Raw genomic sequence first — 23,389 nt, forward strand, 5'->3', positions numbered from 1 at the left:
CAGACTGGATTAAAATGTCAAGAATAACAAAGGGATAGGTGGAGAAGGAGGGCAGAGTGCAGGGCCGGGGTACTTCTGCAGAGGAACTGCCATTCAGTAAAGGAGCAGCATTGGATCAAGCACAGGGAAGTAATGGTCCCATGAGGTGTGGGAGTTATGGAAGATAAGTTGTCAAGATAGTGAATGGCTGCATAAGGTTCAGGAAGAAGAGGTACTGAGAAATAGACTTCAGAGTTTGTGACAAAAGGGACATTAGAAACTTTCAAAGGAGGAGTTTGGGCATGTTAGCTGGCACATATTGGTATGGATTAAGAGGTAGGGGCAAGTATCCACTATATTAAGATCTTGGATGTTGAAGAGAGGGAGGGAGGAGGATAGGCTAAAAGCAAAAGAAGATTTGAGTGATGGTAAATAGATTAAGGGTAGGTAGATTACAGGAGTCACCAATCCCAGGGGCCACGGACCAGTACCTGTCCATGGCCTGTTAGGAACCGGCCACACAGCGGGAGGTGAGCAGCAGGCAAGCAAGTGAAAAGCTTCATCTGTGTTTGCAGCTGCTCCCCAAGCACTAGCATCACCACCTCAGATCATCAGGCTTTAGATTGTCATAGGAGGACTGGTCCCTGGTGCTAAAAAGGTTGGAGATTGCTGGATTAAGAGACAAATTTCAGTGGAGGGGAAGGCTCAAGTGGAAAGAGAGAGAGAGAGTGAACAAACAACCTTAAGTCTCTTCTTAGAGAAGAAGATAGTTCTTAGTTGTAAGACTAGTGGGAAGAAGACAGATCAGGCACAGATATATGCCTAGAAGGATGAAGTAATATTTAGGATTTAAGGAGAGATTAAAGGCTTGATATTGGCATGTTGGGGGCAGTTAGTTTTATTTTTGAGCAGTTGTCATTCCAGGTGAGGAGGATAGCAGATATTTATTTTGGAACACATCCACTCCATTCATTTTTTTCCAGTAATGCTTATGGGCATGTATGTGCTCTAACCAGTTTAATTGGTAACAGGACTATCAGTATAGAAACTCGACTTTATTTCTTAATGTATCATTATCCTTGATTCCATACAATTGTTCTACTTTCTGTTCACACATTCATTTAAATCATATTTTATGATGAAAAAACTTAAGGTTTTTCAGAACTGGATGTATCTAAAGGAGCACATAATCTAACTTATTAGTTTGATTTCAACTTATTAGCAGCCAATAGTTTTGTGTCTTTTTGTTTTATTGAGGGTATGGCCTTTCTTATAATGATGAAATAATGCTATTTCTCCAACTCTGTCTCCAGAGAGACAGGTAGAAGGGAGCTGAGATTTAAGAGAGCCCAGTTTCTTGTTCATGTGGTTTTAGTATCTTCTTATATCGCAGGGCATAATAATATGTATCTCACACATCTCTCAAAACAAATATGAGAATACATAATTAAAGACAATTTTTGAATACTTAAAATGCATAATGATGTATGATTAATAATAGGTTCTGGAGAAGCCCATTGGTTTATTTGGAAGATCAATATTTTACAAGTTTAAGCTCTATTATTTCTAAGATTTGATATTTTAATTTTAAAAGAAATATTTTTAAAATAAAGCTATTAATTTAGTATCTGATACTTTAATTTAAATACCAGACATGAGGTTAACAGTCTGTTTACTGTGTTACCCGTTGCCTAGATAGATGATAAAGAGTGATAGTTTCAAAGACAAGTATTTACCTACTACATGTCAAACATTTCCTGCTATATTTAGAAATAAGAGTGGAAAATAAAATTAAACACGAAATAATCAAAATTCTAACATCTACAGTTCAGATATATACTGTTTAAGCAAATATATATGATTTAAGAAAAGGGAAAATCAACATGGGTTGTCAGTTTGAGACAACTCAATTACAAGGAGGCTCAAGATAGAACCTGAAGGATGGGAAGAATTTGAGATAAGTAGAAAGGTAAATATGAAGTTTCAACAAGGAATGACCCATAGTATTTTATTTTACCTTGAAATTACACATTGTTTAAAAAAGGTTCTGTCTGTATGCTTAGACATGAGTATAAAAACCTCAAACATCTCTAACTTCAATCATTAAGTGCTATGCTAATATCATCAGTCATGCATACTTTTACACACACACACACACACACACACACACACACACACACACACACACACAGCTCTGCACATGCAATTCATAGCTGATAAGTGCTAAAAAGTTCAAGGGAAAACAACTTTAGTTAGACTTGTGTGATGGGGAGGTGGCAGCTTCTGCTGTGGTTTTGAGGAAATGATCCTGGGGAGGTTCTTTTGTTTCTCCAAATAATAAAAACACTTATTTATCTTCGAAGGACTGAGATGAACTATTTACTTAAAGTGAAAACAAACAAACAAAACTGTTGAATTAGACAGTTAAAAGATGTGTTTGAATGGTTAATTTGCACACAGCAGTGAGAGCTGGGGCACTGATCCAGTGGGAGAGATGCCAGTCCCCCCAGAGCTTGTTGTTTCCAGAAGAAGGGAGGGGTACTAGGAAACACGACCATAAATATCCATCACTGTAGTTGAAGTCTGTGTCTGTAGTATCATCTAATGTTCTCGACATAATGTTTCCCTCTGCATTTGATACTTGTAACAATGCTTTGTGCTGCCAAGTCACAAACACTCAAATCTGACAGCACTGCTTGTTGGGTTAACACAAATCAGAGGTTGCTTTGACAGCTTGTTGATATCATTAGAACCTAGGTGCTTTATGTCTCTTTCCTCTTCTGTTCTCTAATTCCCCCTATTCTCTTCTGAGCCATGTTACCTCCTGGTTACAAAATGGCTGCCAAATGCCCAGAAGTTAAGTCCTGACATGACCATATTCAGGTAGAAAGCACAGGATCTGCAGGGGCAACGAGAGAGACAGATCTCCTTTTGTCCCCCTGTGTTGTCAGGCACACAAAAAAATTCTCAGAACTCCAGCAGATTTGTTTCTTTTCTTTTCTTTTTTTCTTTTGACAATCAACTTTATTGAGGTATAATTTATTCAGAGTAAAATTAACCAAAATTATGGATGCAAATTCAGGTTTTACAATGTTTGCAGTCGTGTAACTAGCACCATGGTCATGACATAGAATGTTTCCATCATTTCAAAAAGTCGAGATGTTTATTTTTAATGGATCCAGGTAGAATACAGTTGTTTTTCTTTTTTTTTTTAAACTGGCAAGTGTTAATGTCCTGCTGTCCATAATATTTTCATGGTGCTGATCATCAGAACATAATGAAAACTACCATTACAGTAATAGCATATGTTTATTAAGTGCTTGTTATGTTCTAGTCACTGTACTATTTCACATACATTCTTTATTTTAACCTCTATACATATTTGACTACATAACTACCTTCATTTCTTTTATTTATTTATTTATTTATTTATTTATACCTCACAGATTGCAAGGACCTTGTCAGTTTATAATCCCTTATTTTCCCTTATTTTTAATTTTTTTTTATTTTTTACACCTATAGCACCTGTTATTCCCAGGTGTTCTCTTATCCAAGTACTAACCAGGCCTGACCCTACTTAGCTTCTGAGATCAGACGAGATCAGGCTTGTTCAGGGTAGCATGGCCGTAGACCATAACCACCTTTAACAAACAGTGTACACACAGCATCTTAAAACAACGGCATGAGATAAGGCTCTATTTCAAGGGCTGCTTCTAGTCTGCATGGTGCCTTTGTGTGAAGCAGAGAAAGGAAACTTCCTCTCTGGCTGGAAGAAGGGGACAAGTCTAGCTAAGTAGAGCAGGGGTGGATTTGAGCTCCTTTCTTCCAAAACCAAACCCCTTTGTTGAGTTTATTCACGCTGCATCTAGATGAGGCAGCCTTGTCACTTGTCCCCATTTAACAACGTGAAAGCTTCAGGTTTAGAGGAGTGAATCAACCTTCTCATGTTTGCATAGTATGGGGCATTTTTGGCTTGTGACAATAGGATTTTATTCATTAGCATCTTTGGTAGGTCTATGGAGAAACATTTTTGACTAAATAATTACTTGAATTTCCTCTTCAAGTTTCTCTTCTTTCTAGTACTTATTGACCCATTCTCATATACTTATTCAGGGTTATCTGTCTCAATGATTTATTCACATGAAATAATTTTCTTATTATACTATTAACAATTTCAGTTCCTAGTTGTTCATGGAAACTTGTATAATTATATTTATCTTTTTAGTGGAAATTAGTTTTAGATGATAATTATTACATTAATTTTTAATTGACTAGTTACTAGCATTCTGTATGAATGGGTTCATTTGTATTCAAACAGGAAAAGCTCTTATGTATGAGGTTTCTTGATTTTGATAATATCATTCTTTATTAAAAAAGAAACTCAAACCTCTTTGAATAACCATATATCTTCTTTTATTAGTCAAGGAAGGTTACTAGGTTCTACTAAATTACTTGATGATGCCATAATATAGGATGAAAAATCTGGTGCAACATTATATGCCTTGTACAATTTTTATATAATCTTATGATTTTAAAACTGTCATGGAAAATCCCAAGAGAAATATATCTTTGGGAATTTCAAAACAATTTTTGTTGAAATAAATTGTTTAGAAGTTGTTGGTCTGTACTAGATTTTGCAAATGTAACCTGTAATTGGAATTTTCTTCTTTTCTGTGATGCTGAGAGAAAGTAAATTAAAATCAGATGTTCATTTCTTGCTATTTAAGTCCATGCTTTTCGCATCTTGTGAAAAATAGGTGTAATTAAATCTCTTGCATAATTCACTAAATATTTTATTAAAAGCAGTATACAGATTAGTAAGAAACCAGAAATGCTGGCAGAAAAGACTCCCAATTAGAAAATGATTGATTAGTTTGTTGAAGTTGATTAAGAATTAGTGTCATATTTTCAGATTCTGGAACTATACAGAAAGTAACCTACTGTTAAAATCAAAGTGGTTGCCAGTTGCTTTGAGATGCACACCTCTTTGGAGTAAACTTGTTTCACTTTTATTTTTTTCAGTTTTGTCTTTGTTTCTCAGAGATAATGCTTCTCCTTGAAATATTACAGGAGATCTAAGCAAAAGAATTTCTTAGCTATACATCGATGTCAAGGCATAAATCTGGGCCAGCACATTACTCTACAGCAGTGGTTCTCAAAATGTGGTTCTCAGACCAGCAGCATCGCCGTCACCTGAGATCTCGTTAGAAATGTGAATTCTATAGCCCCATCCCAGACCTAGTGGATCAGAAACTCTGGAATGGACCCAGTGATTTATCTGTGTGTTAAGAAGTCCCCCAAAGGGGCATCTGATTCATGCTAAGATTTGAGAACTACTGCTCTAATGGAAATTTAGTATACTCAAATTACAGAGGTTGCTATTAATTATTTGCAATATTTTACTATTGAGAGTAGAACTTCTAAGTCCCGGATTATAGACATAGTCAATTTTACCTGGTAATGCAAAATAGTTTCATGAACATTTGTTTCAATTTAAATTGCCACCAGTCTAACTGAATGTCTTACTGTCTTTGTACCTAATTATGTCAGTTAATTTTTACAAATTTGGTGGGTGTTTAATGGTATCAAGTTATGGCTTTAATTTGAATATTCCTACTGAGGTTAAGCATGTTTTCATATACTTATTAGCAAGTCATGTTCGCACGTAAGTAAATTTATTGATTGGGGTTTTTTTTTTTCTTTTCATTCATAGGAGTTTTAAAATATTCTGGATACTAATCTTTTGCTATTTTATATTTCAAATATCTTTTTACTAGTTATAATTTCTTTATCACTCTTTCAGATGAATCTTAGAAGAAAAGGAGTTCATAATTTTAATGCAGTCAATACCTTTATTTATGATTTTTGTTTCTATGGTTTATTTTAAAAAATCCTTCTCTTTCTAGAAAACATAGAGCTATTCTGTTTTAATTTCCTTTTCCAGAGAGTGTTTAATGTTTGTTCTTTAACATGTAAGTTTTTAATTCATATTAAAATTATACATATACATATATGTATGTACATATATACATTGTATTGAGGTATATTTCACATAAAATAAAATATACCCATTTACAGTATACATTTAAAGTATAACCACTACTGCATCAAGATGTAGAACATTTTCATCACCTCAAAAATTTCCCTATGGCTCTTTGCAGTGAGTCCCTCCAACTTGTCTGGCCTTAACCAACCACTGATCTGTTAACCAGAGATTAGTTTATCTTCTCTAGAATTTCCTATAAAGATAATCTCACAATATTACTCACAATATTACTAATCTCACAGTATTACTTTGCATCTGGCTTCTTTCACTCAACAAAATATATTTGAGATTTATCCATGTTGTTGTTGTCTGTAGCAGTATTCGGTTACTTTTTATTTTCTATTTTGCTGAGTTTTATTCCGTTCTACGATTTGTGTCTTCATTTACCAGTTGATGGACTGTCTCTAGTTTTTTGAGTATTACAAATATGTCTGCTGTAAACATTTGTATTCAAATCGTTTTGTGGACATATGTTTATTTATCTTAGGGAAATATCTAGGAATGGTTAAGTTCAAGTTTAACTTTATAAAAAAATGAATGCAAACTGTTTTCAAAAGTAGTTGTACCTCTGCCTTCCAATCAGCTATGCATGAAAATTCCAGTTTCTTCACTTTCTCGCCAAACACTTGGTATTGTCAGTCTTACTAATTTTAGACATTTGAGTGTGTACGTGGTCATATTTCCTTGTGGTTTAAGTTGGAATGAAGTTGATTTTTGCAATGCGTGGGAGAGATTCGATTTGATACTTTTTTCCATATGCTTAGCCAGTTATCTCAGCACCACTTATCGAATAAGGCAAAAATTCCTTAATGACAGTTCTGCCACACTCTGAAATGATACTACAACTATTTAAAAACTGGTATGAAAATAGACACTCTGCTTTTCTTTTAGAACTTATAGTAAAACTTTTACGTATTTAACTTTATGCTTTAACTTAATCAGTATTTTAATAAGCTTCCTTTAGAATTTAGAATATTTATTAGTAAGGCCATTATTTATCCAACCCTAACTTACTTCTTGTCTAGTGTCTTATTCTGTTTTCCTTCTTTTAAAAAATTCTTAGCCATAAATTTTAAAGACATATTTTATCTGAAAATATTTCATCCATCTATTCATCCATCATCTGTCTGTCTGTCTGTCTGTCTGTCTGTCTGTCTATCTATCTATCTATCTATCTATCTATCTATCTATCATCTGTCTATCTATCATCTATCCATCATCTATCTATCATCTATCTATCTATCTATCATCTATCTATCTATTTATCTATCGTCTATCTATCATCTAGCTATCTACATGTACCTGTTACCTGCCCGCCTCCACCCATCCACCGTAGCTGTCTCTGCACTCAGGTCTGCGTCTGCGTGCATACATACATGCTCTGCGGCCCTGGTCGTTTATCTTTATGTCTTTGGCTTTATAATATCTGCTAGAACAAGTCTTCCATCTTTTTTCTTTTCTAAATTGTCCTACCTACTTATGATTCTATATTCTTTCATTTAAATTGTAGGAAGAACCTATCAAATTGCATTCAGTTTCATTCATGTGTGTGCGTGCGTGTGTGTGTGTGTGTGTGTGTGTGTGTATGTGTATAAATAATTTTGGGGGGAATTTCAAATTTTTATTTTTAATTTTTTACTACATTATTTTTATTGGCCAAGTCCTGCTGGGACCATTAGAGTTAAGGTTGTATTGTTTCCATGTTAAATCTCTATTTTCAAGTGCTTTTGACATATGGTATATGTTTTCAAGCCAGAGGGGATTTTATCTCAACAAAATGCGAGGGGAAAAAACAATCTGATTCTGAGTGCACATCTTTTACTTAAGGGAACCAAATGCAAGAAGGTGGTGTTTTCAAATAGTATTTTGTACTTCTATAACTTAAAAATCAGATTTTTTTAAAAACAGTATTTTTTGAATTTTCACATTATCAAATATTTGTATTAGGATTTGTGACAAAAACAAAGAAGGGATTAATTAATCAGAGGGGAAAACAAAGTAAATAGAAATGACCAATTGGAATAATTAATGTTGTCACAGAGATATTATATAGCAATATATATATATATATTTTTGATGACATGAGATTTATATTATAAAGTAAATATATCAATTGAGGGACAATTGATATGTTTTAACTAATTACCCCATCCATGAACATAGTATAACTTTTTACTCAGTTTGAAAATTTTTTATTAGAGTAATTTTTTCTTGTAAATGTCCTTTTACTTTAGGGTGATTTTTAGATATTTGATAGAAACTTTGTCATGGGTATTTTGTTTCCTCTTATATCATTTATTAGTTATTGTTAAAGACAAATCTATGTATTTTCATGTTAATATTTTACTTACAAGCTTTTCTCAACTAATTAATAAAAATATTTTATTAATTTTCATGTGTTGGCTATGTGAGAGATATTATCTATTAAAATGACAATTTCACCTCATTCAAAATCCTCATACTTCTAATTTTTTTTCTTTGGCTTATGGCTTTCTTATTTCTATAGCTTCTAATACTATGTTGGAAAGTGTCAGTGTGTCTGATGTTGGAGGGAATATGTCTAAACTTGTGCCAGTGATCATATATTTGCTGCAGAATTTTCAGCAAATATTTATCAAGTGAGGAAAGGCCTCTTCTGTTTCTGATTTTCTACTTTTTTTAAAAAATAATTATCCTATAAACTATTTTTATTTGTGTAATGCCCCCTCTGCATCTATAAAAATTATCATTTCTTTTTTTCTCAGTTAGTCTATTAATTTGGTGTGCTATGGTGATTAGATTTTCTGATGTTACAGTTAAAGTATTCCTGGGATAAACTGTGTATGATCATAATGTAGACATTTTAATATAGGATGAGAGCAGTTGGCTTATATATTATTTAGGATTTGGGGATCTATGTTCATATGTTGAAATAATTATATAATGTCATTTTTTTGTATTCAGATTTGGTTTTAGATTAATACTTAGCTTTGCAATATAATCAGGGAATTTATAGTCTTTTTATACTTTCTAGAATTTCTTGAATAAGATAGAAATCATCATTACCTTAAAAGCATCTGATAATGGGCCCAGGGCTACTGTTGATTAGCAGGAAGCCTATTGATACCTTTATATCTGTCACAGTGTTGTGCTGAAAATATTTAACAACATGCTGGGGATGAGGGGAGACTCCTGATTTAAGAGTTTGCCAATTTCTGTGGTGTAAATATTGCACCATGTCTGATTTCAGGATACTAATATGAAGTCTCTGAATGTGAAGTTGTGAAGAAATATGCATAATTAGCTCTAGTGAACTGGCACAGGCTGGCTCCAACATACCTAACTGGTTTGTCACCACATCTGACTGTGACACCCTTCAGAGAGTAATGGCAGCTGCTTTATTTCTGCCTTCCAAATCTTTTACACATTTTTCTTTTGGCCAGCTCTAACTCAGAACCATTCAGGGAAGGGGATTCTGTGGCTGTTATGTCTTGCTTAACATGTATCAGTAAGTTTAGATTTATTTTTATAATTTCATTTAACAAATCTACCTTTTTTCAAAATTGCATGGATTCAAAGACACTTAAATATATACTACTCACTCCCAACTAATATTTTACTTATCAAATATTTTATTTTTGTGTTGTTTTTTTAACCACATAGATTTGATGATATCATTATTTTTACTATATCTTAGTGTAAATTTTTATTTGCATTTATTGTTTTTTTGTTCACCATTTCTTCTTGCAATTTTCATCAGCAATCTTTTTCCAACTTCCTGATGTACATTCTTTAAAACAATTTTAGCGAGTGTATGTTGGCTGTAAACTTACTGTGTAAAAAAATGTGTTTATTTGCCCTTCGTTCTTCAAATTGTAAACTTTGCTAAATTTACAGTTACAGGTTAACAGTTACTTTCCTTTAGAACTTTGAGAACATTTTGTTACTGGGTTTTCTGACTTTTAATGCTGGCTTGTTTGACCTCAGAAATGCCATGGAGATAATCACACTCGATTCTTCCATTCACTATTTATTAAGCAACTAATATATGTACCATTAGATCTCAAACTAGATTCCGAGTGCATTGAGGATGGGAATACTGTATTCCAAACATCTGTTACAAAGCATAAAAAACTGCAGACACTATTTGCAGAGTTACATGGCAAGCTATTGTCACAGGGCCTCATTCCTGCATCTTTTATTACTACAGATTCAGTAAGTTTATAGAATTAGTTATTATTTGCCTCATTGCCCTTAGACTGCCTCTGTAGTAGGATATGAGGGACAGTTCTCTACATGATTACAGAATATCTTTGGTGTCTTCATTTAGGTTTACTTCCATTCTACCACTTTAGGTGGTAGTGATAGTGATGGGTATCTCCCTGTACCTTTGAGTATTTGGACTTTTGTCTTAATTCGTTCACTAATGCTACTCTCTTTTTTCCCCAGTTCATCCTAGACAACAGTGACACATTCTTTTTTCTGAGGTGAAACTCTTATCATAATAGTCCTTGACTCAAAAACTTTCATTATTTTCTCTCTTTTATACATTGTCTTTAATACATTGTTTAAACTCTCCACAGTGACATCCACACAATCTTCAGTGTGATACCAACTTCTTTTTCAAGCTTATCTCCCACTAGCTTCTTACATAACAACACCAGCTAACACTTATGCATTTTCCACGTGCCTGGCATTGTCTTAGGAGCTTGATATGTATCGTGTCATTTAACCTTTGAAACAAATCTAGGAATATGTACCATTATTCTTATTTTATAGATGAGGACTCTAAGGTTTAGAAGGCTTAAATAATTTGCACACCTTTACACAGCCAACAAGGGGTGAAGCTGAAATTTGAATCCAGACAGCCTCATTACAGAGCTGATTCTGTAAATCACCCACTGCACGTTACTTACCTGCACCCCCTTCTGAAGCCAAGATAGATCATTCATTGTGTCTCAAACCTACATTATGCTTTTTTTTGTTGCTGTTCCTTTGTTTATACTTTGTCTTTCTTCTGCAGTGCTTCATAAGTCACATGTCAGAATCTACCACGGGCCCAGCTTAAATTTCATTTCTTGTAAATCTTCCCTCATTTCTCAGCTCCTAATATAGTACATGTGCCCTTCCTTATAACATTGTTGCAACCACATTTACTACAGTGTTTTTATCTGTGCCCTTTCTCCCTGGTTCAGGCATCAGTTCCTGGAGGGCAAATGATGTCTTTATTTCTCCTGCAGGAACTTGCATGGGGATTTGAGTCACCAGAAGTAAGTTCAGATGCTGCTTCTGCCATTTTGTAGGTGTGTGATTTTCAGCAAACTGCTCAATGCTCTTTGTACCTCTTTTCTCACCTGTAAAGTGAAGGTGACAACCCACCTCATGGGGCTATAGTGCGAGAGAGAAACAAGGTAAAGCTGCTAGCACATAAATGGGGTTCATCTAGTGCTACATTCTCTCCTCTTCCCACTTAGGAGTACAGGACCTTGCATGTATTGCATGCTTGGTAAAAATCATTGCAAGAATGAGTGAATGCCTATCATGTCCGTCACTGGCAGACTCCACCAGTGTGTCCCAAGTTTGCATCCTTTGCGTGGGATTTTGCTGATGTTGACCCTTCTCCTCTCAAACACAAGCTGCCAACCTTATGGTATATTTTTCAGGTCACTTTACTTTTTCTAGGTGATAGTGGCTTTAATTGGTTCAAGAGGTAAACTAATCCTTTTTATTGAATTAGTTGTCTAATGTTTCTTTCTTGGAGGACAAGTAAGTCTTAATCTATTTCAATGCAGAGACTCCTCTAAACAATGAATCCTTTGTGGGAGTTTCCTGTCAGTTTTAAAGGGAGTTACTTTGGACATATGGGCTCTTTTTAAAGGATCTCTCAGGGCTGCTGTTCTCCTTCTTAGGACTAGCTTTATTTCTATTTTTCCCCTTGTTCCTGTGCATAAATGGTACAGGGTTTGTCATTTGGATAACTGGGAAGATAGAAATAGAATTTCTCATTGCTGAGATCACTTTCAGCTTAACAGATGGGAAGTAAAAACCTCTTTCATTGGTAGATGCCATATGGAATCACCATAATCAGCAGGTCATAATGGGTCCTGTCACAGCTGCATATGGGAATTCATCTTGCCATTCAGTGCCACTGTCTGTCTCCCTTCTAAGCAAGATTCAGGGAAGTTCTGGAGCTGTCAGCCTTTGAAGCAGACATTCTTCCATCTCCGTTTTCATTTAGAAGATGGGCATCGTTTTTTGGGAATTCACATCTGGGCTCTAAAATAGTGTTTTTAAAAGGTCATTGCAATATATAGTCTCTAAAGACTTAGTTTTATTTATATATTATTTTTCTTTATTTATTTGACACCATTTTAATAAGAACAGCTCTTATGAATACCTTGGAAAAAGAACACAAAGAACACAAACCCGCCCTTTTGTATACTTTGTGAGAGCTACACAATACAGAATCTCTGCAAATGTAATCAAGTAAAGCGATCTTTTATACAAAGCAAAATAAAGCTGTTGCTGTAATTAGTGTGAACATACCCAACAAAACAAGGCTAATTACTGGAGGGGGAAAAAAAGCAGAATGAATTTTGTGAGAAATAGGCCATCTTCCTCACTAGGCAGGTTTTTTTTGCTGTTCCTCTAACTCTGGAGAATAGGAATTTTGATGACATTAATGCAGCTTATTAATGATCATTGTAACTCACTCTATCCACCTAATTAAATCATCAGCTACAATTGGTAACAGGGGAGCATAATTTAAATGGAGCTGTTCTGACAAACTAGATGCCATCACACTCCTAAATATTTAATACTCCCTGTGGCTGGATGAAAGGGAAGGTTTAAAGAGCCATTTAGCCAAGTCTTTCAAAGGTGACTGACAGACATTTTTCTATGTCTTTTTAAAAAAAGACAAATTAATTAAAACAAACTTCTGCCTAAAACCATTTATCATTGGGTATAATGTAGACTGAGAAATTATAATTAAAATAATTATTTTACTCCATTGATAAGATAGCTGAGCCCCTGAAGGAGAATTGATGTAAGCACTGCATTAAGATCAGGAAATAGAGTTTAAAAATATACACTTAGTTGCATTAAAACAGTTCAAAGACTAGATAAGAGGGATATATATTTTATCACTCAGTCTGTTTACTGAGCATTTACTGTGTAACAAGATAGGTCATGGGATTTAGTTAAAAAAATGAAATGATCTCTCTAATATTATAGTAGGAACGTAGACATTAATAATTACTAGTGTCATGAGTGCTACAAAGAAGGAAAGAGAGGTTGGGGAGCACAGCATCGGGAATGCAGCCAGCATTACGGTAATGGCTAGGTGGGAGCCAGAGGAGAGAAAGAGAAGTCAGGGGGATCGTTTTATAAACTGTAGAAAGGGCTAACCAATGTGTGGTATACTTGAAGCTCAGAGAGCGGTCTGACATGGCTACGAAGAAAAAAGAGTTGTTTGGGATCGGCCTGGGAAAGTGGGCAAGATAAGCTTTATTTTTTCTCCTCTTTGGACGGATGTAGAGATTATAGGTTCGTGGTTGCCAAAATATAGCATCCCTGGTGGAGTTTTAAAAGTAAACTTTTACATTTTAGGATAGTTTTAGATTTACAGGAAAGCCGCAAAGATAGTAGAGTTCTACATCACACCTAGTTTCTCCTATTATCAACAGCTTACACTGGTGTGGTGAATTCGCCACAATTAATGAACCAATATTGATATATTATCATTAACTAACATACTTTATTCAGATTTTCTTCATTTTTACCTAACACCTTTTTCTTTTTTTCTGTTCCAATATCCCATCTAGGAAACCACATTAGATTTAGTTGTCATGTCTCTAAGTTCCTTTTGGTTGTGACAGTTTCTCAGACTTACTTTGTTTTGATGACCTTAACAGTTTTGAGGAGTGCTGATCAGGTATTTTGTAGATTGTCCCTCCTCTGGAATTTGTCTGATGTCTTTCTCATTATTGGACTGGAGTTATGGATTTGGGGCAGGAAGAGTATAGTAGTAATGTGCTGTTCTTATCACAACATATCAAGGGCACATACCTTGAATATGACTTATCGCTATTAACTTTCATCTTCTGGCTGAAATAGTGTTTGTCAAGTTTCTCCATTTTACAATTACTCTTTTTCCTCCCTTTCCTTTTTAAAAAGGAAAATGTTGTCCTTTTAAAAAAGAAGCCATTGTGAGCAGCCTGCACTTAAGAAGCGGGGAATTATGCTTCACTTTCTTGAAGGTAGTATATCTACATAAATTATTTGGAATTCTGCATGGAACTGACTTTTTGTGATTTATCAAACATCCTAGCTGCTTTGCAGAAGAAGATTACTACTACAGCTTTATTCTTGAGATATGTTATGAGTTTAACAGCTGTTTGTGTCTTAGTTGGAAAAAATAACCATCACTAAAAAATTGCAACAGCAGTGAACATTTGAGTTAGCACCTTTGGGACTTGAGCTGGACGTCTTGCATCTGCTCCTTCAAATCCACTCTTCAACTTACTCTCCATTGTGTCCAGGAGACTGACCTATAGAGATTCCATCAATGGTGATCCCTTGCCTTTTGGCTTCCAGCTGAATTCAGCTAATGAAGTCTCCCTGTAGGAGACTGGAAAGCTGGAGAAGAATGTGGTCTGAGGAGTGGTTCTTCTGATTTCCTTCTTGCAAGGTCACCTTTACCTAGGTGTGTTCTTCAAATAAAGGCCACTCAAGGAGCATTTCTCTATGTCAACCTCTTTTCTTCTGGGATTTGGGAATTGCCTCCATCCCTTCTATGACTAAGAAGTGATAATAGCTCCATTTCTTTTAGATCCAGGTTACTGGACTATTTCTTCTTTTCCATACCCACAACTCTGTGGATCAGCCCTTTATAAATAAATACTCCCCAAGTTATTCTGACCTCATCCATAATATATATACTGTAGTCTGTTTGAAATTTAATCTAATGAAAAATAGTGAGCGATCGGGGTTGGGGAGTGTTGGAAAAATTGTATTCTTTATTCAATGATGTTGTTATTTACTGGCTGACCCCAGATAAATCACCTAACTTTTCGTAATTTTAGTTTCTTCCTAACCTACCAAATGATGTGAAAGAAGTGTTCCCATACATTTGGAAGAGAAAATGCCACTATTCCTCTCTTGATCCTGCATCCAGGCACAGAAGTTAAAGGAGCTAGCATTTGTCGTACGCATACCAGACATAATATTAGACATTGTTGTTTCAGCCTCACAACAACTCTGTGATATTCCCATTTCACCAGTGATGAAACTGAGACTCAAAGCTACTAGGCTAGTCACACAGAACTGAACTATATCCTTATTAGACCAAATTGATGGCTCTATCTCCAGCATCCAACACAAGATTTAAGCAGAGGTCTGTGCTTATATACTATTTGCAGGAAGAATGGGTGTATGGGGAAAGTAGAGGAAAAGAGGCAGGATCTGGATCCAGGTCTGAATGACTCCAAAACCCACTGTAGTATAGTTAACAAGACAGTAATTTTGATTCTTAATATGAAATAGATGATCCAAAACCCTTTTCTATTTTCTTTTTTTTTTAAATAGAGATATAATTGACATAGATTATTATTAGTTTCAGATGTACAATACATTATTTCAATATTTATGGACACTGAAAAATGGTCACCACTATAAGTCTAGTTAATATTCTTCACCATATAGAGTTGCAGAATTTTTTTCTTGTGATGAGAACTTTTAATTTATTCTTTTAGTGATTTCAAATCTGTCATACAATTCTACTAACTATAGTCACTGTGCTGTACCTTATATCCCCATGACTTATTCATTTTATAACTGGAGTTTTGTACCTTTTACTCCCTTCACCCATTTCAATCCCTCACCCCTCCCTTTTTTTTTAGGATTTCACATATAAATGAGATCATATGGTATTTGTCTGTCACTGACTTATTTCACTTATCATAATGTCCTCAGAGTCCTTCCATGAAAATTTCAAGATTTCATTCTTTTTTATGGCTAAATAACATTCTATTATCTATCTATCTATCTATCTATCTATCTATCTATCTATCTATCTATCTATCATCTCTCATTTTCTTTATCTGGTCATTCATTGATGGACACTGAGCTTGTTTTCATATCTTGGATATTGTTATAATGCTGCAGTGAACACGGGGGTTCGTGAATCTTTTTCAGTTAGTTTTTTTTTTTTACTTTTTCTATTGCGGAATAAATTTTTATCTCTTCTTATGTATGTATAACTGTGTTTAGATTAGATCTTTTAATGAGTTATCAGGAAAATACCTACTCATGGATGAGAGAGGAAAGCTATAGATAGGTGTTGCTACAGTGTGTCAGACCATAATCCTCCCAGACTAGAATGCTATTGCCAATAGAGCCCAAGGAATAGCTGGAACTACTTAGCATTTTTGCTTTAGCATTTTGAAGTTTAATTGTCTCTGTTACCTTGTATATGCCATCAATTTAAAAAAATTTGGTAATATTCTTTTATAGTCTTCCAAAACAAGTTAAGTTTTGTAGGCTGTGCTGACATGGCAATCTCTTCATTTGTCTGCATGGTCACAATATGGAGAAATAAGATGAGGATCAGATTGTTTGGTGCTGATGGCGGTTGAAGTAGATACCTTTAGGATTTGGCTTGTTGCTTGTGTAAACACATGAAATTATCACACTGAGGTTTGCCATTTTCTTTTATAGTATGTGTGTATGTATATCTATATATGCACATGCGGGTAGACATGTATACATATATACATGCATGTGTTTACATATATGTGCATATGTGTGTATTTCATCCTGTTATTTTTAAGTAAGTTGCTGAAAAGTAATTTCATCTCTCTTGATCAGGTAATATAGTCAGGGTTCAGATAGTCAGTTCATGACTGGTTTAAAGGACTTTTGTAGGCAAATGTGAAAATACAATAGATCAGGGTTAATGACTACCCTACTTTTCTTATTCCGAATTTTGCCTGGGCTAAAGACTTGGAAGCTTGACTGTTTTTAGAAACTTTAAATAGATCTTATGAATATTGAGCCTGTAGAGAAGTTTCAAGTCAAACACCATGAACATTGACAAATTTCTCTGTTTTAGTTCTGTTTCATTTTACATGATGGATTGTCAAATAAAAGGGCATGAATATGACAGTTTAGTTTCACATTAATCAGATATTGCTGTATTGCCATCACAAAAACTTCTGGGGTCATGATCCAAAGTGTCTGTGATTCTGAGTCTCATAAATATAATGACCATGTGAGGTTATTAATATTAATTGCTTGTGCTTTTCCCTTGATGTTAAATTCTTCATTGCTGTTTGTGGCTTATTCTGAGTTCTGTGGCTGGAATTCATGGTGTTCCTGAGATTGTAGACTATTATGGATTTTTGAGTTGTCATATACAATCTTGAAAGGCAAAGTGGCTTTTTGGCCTGTGATCAATTGTCCAGAAACAGAAATGCTTAATGTTCTCATTATGCAATTTTTTTCCCCTTGCGCCCATAAATCTTCCTGAGTGAAAATTTGTTGGACCACTTTTCAAATTTTTCTAAGGCTCAGTTCCCTTCTGCGAAGTGGTGATATTAGCAGTAACTCAATTATAGTGTTGTTGTGAAGATTAAATATGCTAACGTGTGTAAGGGGATGAGCTCAATGTGTGGCATTTACTGAGTGCTAAAATAATGTCATCCACAAAACCCATTGTGCTGTCAGAATTAGATAATGGGCTATAGCAAAATTTGCACTCATTTTAATTTGCAAGTGTGAGCGTTTGTGTTATTCTACCTTTTTTCCCCCTCAACGATGTCTAGCCCTAGACCTCAGCAACAGATAATAATGAGTAGCAACCTCTTCTTAGATCCATTAATTTTTAGACGCCACTTATGCGCTATCGAGTAAACTGACTCTCTTGGCTCTCTGAATGTTAGCCTAGAAGAATTAACACGTTTTTTCTTCCAGAAAAGAAAAGTATAGGAGATGTTTCAAGATGGTGGCATAGGAAGGTCCTGAACTTACCTTCTCACAGGCACAGCAAATCTGCAGCTACCGATGGAACAACTTCATACGAAAAAGACCTGAAAACTAGCTCCTCCACGACAAAGGACAAAAGGGCCACATCAACACTTGTCGGAGAGGAAGAGATATGGTTTCACCCAAAACCCTACTAACAGCACAGAGACCCACAATAGGAAGGGAATCTTACAAAACAAAAACCTAAGGCATACACAAAAGGTAATGAAGAAGGAACCTAAGTATAACACTATGGAAAGTTATCAAACCACAAGATAAGAAAGCAATAGAAAGAGAAGGAGCAGAGAGGAACTACAAAACATCCAAAAAACCAAAACATACCTATCAATAACTACTTTAAACGTAAATGGACCAGATTCTCTAATCAGGAACAAAGAGTGGCTGAATGGATAAGAAAACAAAACCCAGGGTAACCAAATGTATTAAGAGGAGGAGATTCATTTTGTAGAAAACATTCCAGCTAGTAAATGTACAGAAACTGACAAGATTTTACATCTGCTAATAAATCACTAGGTCTAGCTTTTGATCATCAATCACATTAGCCTCGTAAGAGTGACAACCAGCGTGCACTTTCTGATGACTTACACAACACCACATATGAAGTAGTTGGGCCAAAATAATCAAACCTGAACCCGATCAAGTTTCTAATTCTAACTTCCGAGTAACAGGAGATCTAGGGAACAAAGATATATATTGCAATTAGTAAAATCCGGACTGTGGGAAACTGGACATGACAAATGTAAGAGGAAAGCAGAAAAAAAAAAAAAAAAAGAGGGGAAAGGAGAACCTTATACATTTTAAAAGGCCTAAGAAATTTATTGACTAATTTTAGTTAATGATTTGGAGTTTGATCCTGATTTGAACAAATAAATTATTTAAAAGTGTTAAAAAAAAAAAGGGAAAATAAGTTTATTCCTTTCTTATTACTATTTTTAGACCCATTAAGCTCTGTAATGGTAAGGTTTCTGTGACTGCTTTGAGGAATATACTGTTGTTTTTCTTTTTTCTTCCTCCAAAATGCCTATTATGGCTCTATCATTGAGTCATTCTTTGATTTCCATCAAAGAGAGTAATTCCAGCAAAGGTTAACAGAGGCCTCTCTGTCTCTCATATTGCCTGTCTATTATCTGACAACATTTATTGATTATGAAAATGTTAAATCACGAAGCAGTTTAATAAAATAGTTAAATAAAAGAATTAAATGAAATGGAAAGCATAGTATCTCTCAGAGGCTTAAAGGATATTGTGTGTTCTTTTTAAAATTTTTAAATTAGTGCACACAGCTAAAAGAAATACTAATTATCAGGATAACTCCTAGACAGTGATTAAGAGGGAAAAAGAGAGGCAGGGAGAGGATGAACAGGTAGAATGAACTTTCAAGATATCTAGTTTTCCATATTGCTGAAAATGAAATTTATAAAACCAAAAAGTCAATTTGCTTATGAATTTTTAGTAACTTTTGAAGATTAAATATTAAACATGGATTGTAGTCTGCATGTTAATGTGGATGGGTAATATCTCTTTCTCACTTCACCTCTCTTGTGACCTATAAAATAATGAGAGTCTTCTTACAAATTCATAGCCCTTTAGAAGGAGGTCTCTGTTGACCACAGCTAGTGAAGTTCTAACATTTAGTAATTCAACTTGTTTCTGTTTGTGTTGGTAACTGATTTTCACCAATAGTCTGATAAGTAATTAACTCGCACTCAGATTTCTAGGTACTGTTTTACCTGTGACCCTCACCTCAGAACCCTTTTGTACCCAAACTTCAGGATTAATATGATGCTTCCAGTTAGTTGTACTGTTGGCAGAAGAAGGATTTACTTTGAGGTCTCCTAAACTAAAATCCCAGGATGATATAGGATTTTCTGAATGATATCAAAGGAGGTCAGGTCATTCTTCCATGACGATTATTATTCTAGGTACAAAAGCTTTGATTTAAAGCAAAACATGCTAAATCTTGGGGAACCCAACCTCATGAAGACTGCATAGGATATTATGACATGTCTGCAGCAGGTTTGCCCAAGGTCTTCCATTACTCTGGAAAAATGCTTATTTTATTTTATTTTGGTCTTTTCTAGTTACACCTGATCTCAGTAAGGTTTCTTTTCCTCTGCTCCTGGCCAGGCTGCCATGCTCTACATCATTAACCCTAAACTCTGGGGAAACGATCCCCTGACTGCATCTTTGATATTAGATTAGATGCCTTCCAGGCTGCATTTAATTGACTGAGTTCCTGGGGGAATAGCTGCTTCCTGTTCCCTCTATTTCACTTGGTCACTCTTCTTTAGTAGCTGCTCGCAAATGTACTATGCATCATGAAGAAGGAAGTGTGACAGATAAAACAAATGCCTATGATTTAGAATTCTTCCCCTGTTCTAATAGCATGTCTACAGTTAGACCTGTCAGTGAGCTTCTTTGTTATTTTGAATCTTCTTCCTCCAAGTAACAAGAAAGTGGCTTCTTCTGTCTCATGTCCTTCGTACTGCACCTTATCTATTTTTCTGAAAATGAAAGAGAAGAGTACTGGTAATTAAAACACCAGTTCTTTTTCCTTGGCTTGAATGTCTTCACTGCAGTTTTTAAACTTTTAAAGTCTTTTACTTTTTCTTACGACTCTTACACTGTAAACATCTTTGCTGATCTTTCATTTTCTGAAAGTGATTAAAAAATTAAAACCACCTTGCTTTCCCCCAAATGTAAAAATAATATATGCTCAATGTCAAAAATTCAAACATTATAGAGCTATACAACATAAAAAATAAAAGATGCTCATTAATAATAACTCCTTTCTTTCCTTCAGAACCTAATCTTCACCTTTTGATGTGTTTTCATTTTTTAAAAATATATAGTAGTTAATTTTAATGGTAGTAATATCACTTTACAACAACAAAAAAAATAAGTTTGGGGTGTGGTAGTTAAAATTTATTCCTATTCTTTCTCAAAGACATATCTGGAGACTCGAGCAAACAGCCTAGAGTCCAGTTTGAGCTGCAGATTATAATTGGTTGAAATATTTAAAATCTAGTCAAGTCACTGAAACTCTTCTTTCTTAGTCTTTCCCATTCCCCCAAAGAGCTTTACCTTGTTACACAATGTTCTCTGATGTCCCAAACCATGGATGTCAGCCTCTTTGTTCTCTGCCCTTGACCTTAATTCTCTCTGGATGTGTCTTCCCTTGATATTGATAGCTTGAGGTTAAGACCACACAGATGTGTTGGGTTTGGGCTTTCCTGTTTTGCTTCCCATGTAGCCCTGAGAACCTGTCCCCATCTTCAAAATGGGGAGAGTATCAATTATTGTGGTTGCAAATTCTTGAATTTCTCTTTGTGTCTGAATAATCAGTTAAGAGACTCTGAGCAACTCATCTGCAAAGCATGACTTTTCCTTCTCCTTTAGAAATAAATCATTCTTTGAGGTGAAGGTAAGCCTGGCAATGACTGGGTGCTAACTCTCCGTAAACTACGCTTTACCCTGAAACCAAACTGTTTAAGCCCACATTGCCCGGGCCCCTTCCCCAATCCCCCCGTCATGCCCAGTGTTAAGCAAATTTTCCCCTGATATAAGAAAATGAATTAGTAATACTTCAAATCCAGGGCTTTCAATGGTGACTTTGCAGACATGCCAATTAATTTAAAAATAATTTTGTGCCAGTCCACAGAACACTGCCAGAGTAATGCTCACTTGTTTTTCCCCTGAATCTCTAAATGAGATAAAGTAGCAGAGACAATAACATCAGCCTCTCTCTTTTTTCCTGGGTCTTAGAATAAAAAACCCTATGAGCAATTTTCCCTACCATTCCTTAGAGGAAAGGCATGAGGGAGAAGATGCTTCTGCTCAGGTAGACATAGGTTGTGTGAGGCCCTTTAAACTCTCTGAAATCTAGATTCAGACTGATATTATTAAAATTTGTATTACATTCACTCATTAAGAAAAAGTCTCAAGACCCTACTTAAGTCCTTTTGTTCCTCCAGGGGTGGGAAAGATATTTCTAGAAGAATCATAACATCAGGCCAGCTGTAAGCTACATCCATCCCAAAGTACGACATGCCAAATTCTTGAAACCAAGGATGAAAGGTTAGGTGAAAGGGGCTTGGAGATTGGCAGTATTTTTATCTTTTTTTTTTCACCTTTCTTCTAAGACACCATATAAATGAATTCTTTTTTTTCTTCTTTTGTGTCCTGTTTAAAAACTGCTTAATTTGCTTAAATCATGTGTGTGAGCCAAGGAAAGTTAATAGAGGTAGGAAAGAATGGTCTTAGTCCACTCAAGTCATTCTATAGCACCTGCAGTACTTGGTACCTATAAGCACTTACGAAAAAGTTGCTCTCATGATGATGGATGGTCTTGGCATCATATAGGGGCTTTTTGTTGTTTTATTCATATTCTTTCCCTGATTCCCAAATGATCCTTGTCATTCCACTGCACTAAAAGTTATTACTTTGTTTTCATCTCTCCTATCCTTATCTGTGGTGACCAGGTTATTTCTAAAGTCAAAGGTACTGAGTCTGCAGAGGTGGGGATGAGAAAAAAGGTTCTGCATATAAGAATTAAGACTTTAATTTGGCTCCTCAATAGGTACTCCTTATGCTGCAATTCTAGATTTGCTTTTCCAATTTCTAATTGTCCCTAACCTTAAAAAATCGACCATAAATTTTCTAGGAACTCTGTTGGAGGGTAGCTCAAATAGCGTTACCCAATTCCATATTTAAAATTCTTTTTCCATTTACGCTGATCAGAGCCTCAGGATTGGGTTAAACACCCTAGCTCTTTTTTCTACTTTTAGATGACTGTGTCACTTATTTAAATATATTTATGTCACATCTATTATATGCCAGGCATTCTTTTGACATTGATGAAAGTAATATATCAGTGGGGGAAATAGAAAATTAATAAGAAAGCAAACACGTAAATATTTTAGGAAGGTTAAGTACTAGATGTAGAGTGTCATATGGAGAGGTAAAGCTAAATATAGATAAGAACTGGTATAAGAGAAAGAGACACTTTAGATAGAATGATCAGAGGATGTGATATTTGATCAAAAACCTGAATGAAAGAAAGAGTCACTGTGTGCAAAGCTCTGGGTAAAGGGAGTTTCAGGTGGAGGAAACAAAGTACGAGACTAAGTCAGGAATGAGCCCGGAAGACCAGAAGGCTGGAGTAGAGTGGGTGAGGGCAGGGTGGCCCGGAAGAGCCCAGGGAAGGGGTCGTAAACCAGGACTATGTGGGCCATGGCCAAGAGTTGGAATCCTAAACCTGTCGAAGACTGTTTCCACTTATTTAATAATTTCTATTCTGATGTTGTCAGAAGAACTTGCCTCATCATTCCTCCTTGGAGA

General features: G+C 35.2%; 1 pseudogene; it reads right to left on the minus strand.

Moving 5' to 3' along the window:
* Positions 1–3,492: 3,492 nt before the first annotated feature.
* Positions 3,493–3,611, minus strand: LOC112475283 (annotated as a pseudogene).
* Between the last annotated feature and the right edge of the window lie 19,778 nt (positions 3,612–23,389).

The sequence above is a fragment of the Pteropus alecto genome, unplaced genomic scaffold, assembly GCF_000325575.1.
Source record: "Pteropus alecto unplaced genomic scaffold, ASM32557v1 scaffold40, whole genome shotgun sequence".
Lineage (NCBI taxonomy): Eukaryota > Metazoa > Chordata > Mammalia > Chiroptera > Pteropodidae > Pteropus > Pteropus alecto.